The 7251-nt window shown below is 39.8% G+C and overlaps 1 protein-coding gene across 7 annotated transcripts in view; it reads left to right on the top strand.

Annotated features, from left to right (window-relative positions):
• The window catches only part of LOC103478343 (mitogen-activated protein kinase kinase kinase kinase 4-like), a 94835-nt gene that overhangs the window by 38441 nt on the left and 49143 nt on the right, over window positions 1-7251 (top strand). The window lies entirely within an intron of this gene.

Below are 7251 nucleotides of genomic sequence, written 5' to 3'. Positions count from 1 at the left end.
ATATACACGGTATTTTCCGCACTATAAGGCGCACCTAAAAACCTTCAATTTGTACAACTCTCAGTGCGCCTTATAATCCGATGCGCCTTATATATGGACCAATATTGAGCCACAACACGTCTAGCAACTACGGTAAGCAGCCGCCGACTTCATTTTTGCCTGTAGAAGAAGAAGTGCACGATGCAAGCTGGGATAGTTGTCAGAACGCTGGTTTGTTAATAAAGTCTGACTGAATTATCTACCTACTGACCTGATAATCAGGTCGTCTGCAGGTCATTTAGCACCACGTTCTCCACGAACATGCTGAATAAATATATAGAATAAATATATATATATATATATATATTCTATTTCTGATGATTAGACAGATCTTCTGCCACTCAGAGGAAATCACTGCGCATGTCTCAGAGCTGTGTGTGAGTGAAAGGTGGGGAGGCGGAGGGGGAGTAACAGAAACACGTTATTGCTTGGACTTTAATCGGTGCGTTTTGGATCCACTGAAAACAAAGATGTTAACAAATAAACTGGATAGTATGCGGTACGTTTAGTGATATTTTCACAGTTGCGGTCTTGACTGGTCTCGAAATAAAATGCAGAGTCCTCAGAGCCCGAGACGAGACCGAGACCAAATGCGGTCGAGTCCGAGACCATCAAAACATCAAAAAATGGTCTCGAGACCAAGACCGATTATGAGTACTACAACACTGAGTCAAGGTAAAAAGAAAGGTCTGATTCTTTTGTTTATTCACTGAATTCTTTTAGTTTGTCTTTATGACAACTACACATAAAATTATTTCACTGTATTTATGCCGTTCTCTCTCACTTTCCCTAAAAGCTATCCAATAAAAAATACAGTGAATCTCGATTGAAATCTTGTGTTGGAAGTTTGTTTTTTAAAACACCTCCAGTTGAGGAAACTTGGTGAAAACTGCAGCTAGAGGGGAAAACCAGGAGCCTTGACTTTACCTTGATTCAAGCAGTTTTATTCTACTCTGCTAAAACACTTTTTTAAAATTATTATCATCACAGCATTGTAGATGAAAGACTGAAAATCCTTTGGCAGCTGCTGTGTGGAACCATTCACGAAAGAAAAAGGACTATTCTGACTTCTCGCTTATTGGAAATATCTAAAAATGATGACGAGCATTTAGTTCAATACACGCACCGGTAGTTTGATCAATAAGAACTTGTTGGCTTTCGCATTTGCTGAGCTGCACAAATTAAAAGTGTGTTTGTGTGAGTGTGTGATTTTCCTGCATGTTTTTGTAAAAGTGTTTGTGTGTCTGCTGCAAAGCTTGCACCTGGCCTTCTCGTCTCATCTCCTGGAGCCCCGAGATGAAATAAAGAGGTTGTTGTCCTCAAAAACTGCAAACAGGACGAGTTGAGCCTCAGCAAAGTTGGATGTATGCTCTGGTTTCATCTAAACAGACGACAACAAGTTATTCTGAATTGTGTACGTTTTGATGTGGAATGATTCAAGGTCTTGATTCACACTCGCACACAAACTCATTGCCATCCCAGCTTCTTCTTCTTCTCTGTTTTTCCTCTATTAAACCGTGTGACACTTTACCACCACCCCCTCCTTTCTTCCTCTTCACACGTGATCCCTCTCTTCCAAGTCCTTGTGGTTGTTTAAGAAGTCTAAAAAGGCATAGAAATAGATTTTAAGTTTGTTTTTCCAAGTACAGGCATCAAAAAGGTTTCTGTAAGCATTTTGGCTTTGATTTTTTTTGAAGATGAAGAGATGTATATTAGATCAATACACCATATGATAACAGATGACAATTCATGTTGTACTTTATGAGAAATTAAGGTTAAAACTAAGGTTAAAGGTTAAATTAAAAATTATTGAGTTTGCTTTCAAGAAAATTTAGACATTTTATAGACATTTTGTCCATAAAATGGCTCGTCGTTTAGAAAAATAACTCCGTGATGCGTCATAGTTTTGGTCATTTGTTAGTTTAATAGAAAGTCTGCTTTAAATAATGTTACTTCATCAAGCTGTTTTTGCTTGCTTTCTCCTACTAATATACTAATAATATCCAGAACAAAAAAAAAACAAACCAAAATGCTATGCTGATAGAATACTTATGGGAATACTAGAAGTATAAACACATTTTCTTATGTCATATTGTACATTACCAGTGAATTTCTACTACGAGGCATCGCTTTACAGCAGCTGCTTTGCACTTGGTGTGAATAGTTAATGGTTGAATGTTGTAGACCCATAGTTTACTGCCATTCTGGTGTAGAAAAACAGACTTGAGGCGAAATACTGACACAAGTTCTTTAGCTTGAGCCATCATTGAAGAGCCACAGGTTTGTTCTTAAACTTCGCCTGCAGATTAATGTTGAACATCAGCAATATTTAAATAAACTATCTGCAACACGGTAGATGTGAGTCGATGTAGAACGGATGCAAAAAGAGAAATCATCTACAGACAGGCTGCTGGTCATGAACTCACCGTCGTGAATCAACCTGATCCAACGAGCTCCTTCTTTCTACGTTCTGAGTTATTACACCTGAGTAAAGCCAACCTGTTACTGTCTCCATGACTTCATCTTTGTAAAAAAGATGCCTACGTACTCTTTTCTCTTTTTATTTAAAAAAAAAATAAAAATACAAGACACACCATTTATTTGAAAATCTCAGTAACTGGAACCAAACAGGGATTTCTTCTCACTTCCCCGAGCCTTGTGGGTTTTTCCATGTAAGATGAAGCTGTGATCCAGATGTCTGGGAACTGTGGAAGAACGGCGATAAAGGTAGTAGTCATGGGAGAGCAGATGACCAGAGGATTATATCATACTGGCAAGGAGCGTGGAGTCAGCTGGGAGGTGTTAATGGGAAGCTTCAATGAGTGCTTTATCTTTAACGTGCTGTCTTACGAAAACTCAAAGTCAAATGAAAGAGTTGGCAAAAATGTTTTTAGTTTCTTTTACTCCTCCTTTCACAGTCTGCATCTTTCCACGTCGCTTGGCTTTTGTTTCCAGTGATGTGCATTTTATTTTGGACCTTCTTGGTTCTGACATTCTATCCACTGTCTATTATTATTATTTTTCCCAAAAGGTGTGGATGCAGTTTCCATTGACCGTAAAATTGCGCAAGTTGGAATTACAAAAATAAATTTGCTTAAAGGAAACACAGCAATTTGGCAAAAAAAAAAAAGCCGTGATTTTCACTGTTTTTGTGCTAATTTGATGTGGTTTCTCGGCTGAATTGAAATTGGTGTATTTAAAAAAAAAAAAAAACTACGATGACTGCAAGTCATGTGATCAATAATCGGATGCTACTACCGGCGGAAAAGACGAAAAAGACGACAGGAAGTGGTAGGAGGACGATGGTGCAGCATGATTTTTGAAGACTTATCGCGTTAACAAGTATATTCACGTTTGATTTTAATTTCGTTTCCAATTTAATGAAAACACAGCAACTGTGAAATTGTGTTGTTTTTTTTTACATTGCTGGAATATTGTTTTGCACACCTTTGTAATGGAATCTCAGCAAATCTGAAGAATCATTGTAGTCATGACATTACACCTGCTCAGCTATTGGGCCGTGAAGATGATATTTCACAGTAACATCTCCTGGACGACGACATAATTTGCTGCGAATGCTTTTACTGCTCCTCTTTAAATCTCTTGTCTTGCCATACGGTTAGAAAGCCAAGCAGAGAGATGTTGGAGTAGGGGATGTAATCTTTGCCTTGTATGGTCATTGGGAGAGATAATCTGAACTTCCTTCTTGACGCTGTACAGACAGGAAATGAGCATAGCAAGAATAGGAAGCAAGGAACTGGACCCTTTGCCTCAGATGGCTATAAACATTTTAACAAGAAAGCGTCATGTGAAGGTGCTTACATTTATTTGGCAATCATTTCTGGTTCTCCACGTCGCCATTCGCTAAGTGCAACAAAACAAATGGTCGTAGTCTGCTTCATGAGGTCTGCTACTCATTTTTGTTAATCAGGAAGCCACAACCGGCTCCAGTTGCGTCTGGTCCAACTCTCCCTCTTTTTTTCTTTTTTTTTTAATTTAGCAATTTTTGTTTCCTAATTGGTTCCGGGTGAAACAAGTTTCCTTTCCCTCAGCTCTCCCAATCAAAACACTTACCTCATTTCTTTATTTTACTTTTCATTTGTAACTGACAAGTAATCGTCCTTTGAGGAAACATCTATATCTGTTCGTGACTAAAGCCGGCCTAGAAATAAATCTGCGTGTGAGCGCCTTCGCAGATGTAACACGACAGAGAGCCAATTTCTCTTTTAGCGTTACACTGACACCAAGTTTCTGTAGAAATCTGATTAGGTCTACGTCTGTCATCAGCAGATTGAGAGCCGTTTTAATGACAGACAGATGGGATTTCTCTCTCTGGGCTGGCCAGGTGTGTGCGTGGGTCTGCGTCTCGGTGTCGAACAAAAGAACCAGAGAGGGTGATGTCATCTTCTAGCCGTTGTGGGTCTGTTTTTGTGCGTCGGGACTACAGAAGGGGATGGTGGCGGGTGGGGAGGGGGACTCCTTACTGAGGTCACCTTTCTCAAACACAAAGGAACGGCTCAGCCACAGAAACATGTCAGCAGTTGAAACAACATCTTTTGGGTGATTAGTTCAGTGACACATCACATTTTCCCACACAGACACACACACATGCACACAGTGTGTGTGAACAGCGGGGAGTTATAAATGTGTTTTTTTTTTTTTTTTTTTTCTTAACTTGAGAGACTCGGTGAAACACAACCCCAGGAAGGAAAAAGTCACGTTTCTTCATTAGTGTCTGTCATGATGTAATCTGCATGATACCAGCTGCTTCACGAGTCTGTCTGGAGTGTGTGTTGATGTGTGGTGTGTGTGTCCACCTGAGCTCGCTTGTCAGCGAGTGAAAGTGTGCTCAGATTGTGATGTTCCTCATGCGGCGCTTCCAATGAGGTCTGAACAGTTTGTGGAGACTTGGAACAAAGTCTGATCTATTCAGCTGGTCTGTCAAAATGGGGACAAATGATTGGTTGAGATTTGAATTGAAGTGTGTCTGTGTGTCGTCATTTAGGAAGAGATGATACAACCAAGAGATGAACGCAAGAGTTAATCGAGGATTGGAATTTATGAGCCAAAATCAAATTTGATCTTTCTTCATAGAACACATTTATGTTTTTGTTCCTGATACCAAAGAACTCCTGGTTTTTTCAAATGTTAGGAACAACAATCACCTGCGAATCTGAAAATACTCGAGACTCTTAAAATGCAAAAAAGTGCCTATTTTCAAAGTTGAACTCCAGATATATTAATATGAATTAAAACACACAGTGGAAGCCATCTTAACACTGCCGCAGAAGCTAATGTGTACAATCTGCCTTATTTCCGCTCTTGCTAATAGGATAAAAAGTGGCAGTCCTGGATTGCCTTTTTGCAAACACCATTAGGTAGCATGTCAAGTAGTGTTGCTGTATTTTAGCTTCATTTACAGAAGGGGATGGCGGCGGGTGGGGACTAGACTACTTTTTCTTTTGAATTTTTATAGATATGTTCTAGAAAAAAAGCTACAAATAGGTAAATCCATGAATCCTGAACTGCGAAAGGCGGGGCTCCACTGTACGGACTTGCGCAGTTCATTCCAATACTTAATACTCTGTACAATTAAAGTTTGTACATAGATGATCACAAAAAACTCTTTTCAAATATTAAGCAGAACATTTTTCCAGTTTGTTGTATTTTTAGCAATCGAAACATCAGCATAGATATAGAGAGTGGATGTCAGTGGATACCTTCAATACCTCTTTGTCACACCTCAAGTGCATAAAGAAAGATTCGTTGACTCCGCCGTGTGAGTAGCACATGTTGCTGATCGGATTGTTTAATAGATAATAATAGTGACATTTTTTTAGGTTTGTTATAAAACTCTGATGTTGGTATCTGAGGGACACAACTCAGATACCATGAATTCATTAAACACATTCAGTAGTTAGTCATTTTTTTATTGTCTCGCAATTAAAACGATCTTCTATAACGTCAAAGGTTATGTTACAGACAAGCTGCCTTCTTGGAAAAGGGATTTTTGTTACGAGGCTCCCTGTTAGTTTCGACTACATTTTCTTCATAGTTGGGGGTTTATTAGATCACTGTCCTGTTGTATGCTTTTCTCCAATGCCACTTGCTTTGGCTTTAGTCAGAAAAATATTTAGTTTTGTCCACTTTTCTGTGAAATTCCGAAAGATCAGCATTATGAATGAAAGTTTCATATTTATATTTCAGGAAGTTTCAGTGAGCATTTCACAGAGGACTCTTTTTTTGTGTTTGTTAAGTTGCCAACGTGTCTGGCGCTGCGGCCCTTTCGGGTTAACACCAGCTCACATTTGTTCTCCTGTCACTCTCAACCAGCTCTGACCTTTTTTCACTAACCCCGCCCTCACGCATATCTTACACACACTCTCACACGTCTCCAGTGGCCGAGCCCAAATGGGTTAATCTCTCATCGTCGGGATTGCGGACTTCACCCGTTCGTTTCGGCCCCCGCAGGGCTGAAGGTTTTGGGTGTCAAAGCTCCCGTTTTCCCACAAAAGAAAGTGGGATCATGTGGCAGTGCGGACGTGTGTGAAATGACGAGGTCCAACAGCATTTCTCCCCCGTTTTTTCCAGCTGTGGTGACGGTTGGTTGTCGTTAACCGTTGTTGCGTCYGTCATTTCTGTCTTTTAAATGCTTTTCTTACTCTCCGTTTACTGGATGCTCTTTCTGTCCAGCTGAAAAGATAACTCTCATAGTGTGTTTCTGTCTGTACTGTACTGGGTATAACAAGAGTACGTTTGTGCTCTGTTGGTGTAGGGTTGTTGTTGTTTTTTTTTTCTTTCCATGAATGCACACTGAAAACACTGAGTTAAGTCTGTTCAAGAATGCCGAATGTTTGGATGTTCGTCTGTGATTCTCTGTGCTATTGTGGCGGAAAATGACAGGCTTCCAATGCGGTTTTTGGTTTTACGACCGAATGAATCACCCCGAATGCTTTCGCAGCCTATAAAACTGTCATTTCGGAGGCTTTTTTGATTCCTAGCATCACTTTGCAAAGCTGGTCCACAGAGAAAATTGGTAATTTTCGTGCTTTTGTAAATAAAATGGAGGAAGTCAGATTGTCTTCATTGTCTCTATGTGCGACGGATTGCCTTACAGCAGTACTGTTCGCACGAAAAATAGGCACATATATTGAGTAATTACCCAGAATCACTGGTTTGCAGTTTTCTCATCTCTTTCCATTTGTTTTCCAG

This window comes from Poecilia reticulata, linkage group LG2 (genome assembly GCF_000633615.1).
Source record: "Poecilia reticulata strain Guanapo linkage group LG2, Guppy_female_1.0+MT, whole genome shotgun sequence".
NCBI lineage: Eukaryota > Metazoa > Chordata > Actinopteri > Cyprinodontiformes > Poeciliidae > Poecilia > Poecilia reticulata.
This window is presented reverse-complemented; position numbering and strand designations above follow the sequence as displayed.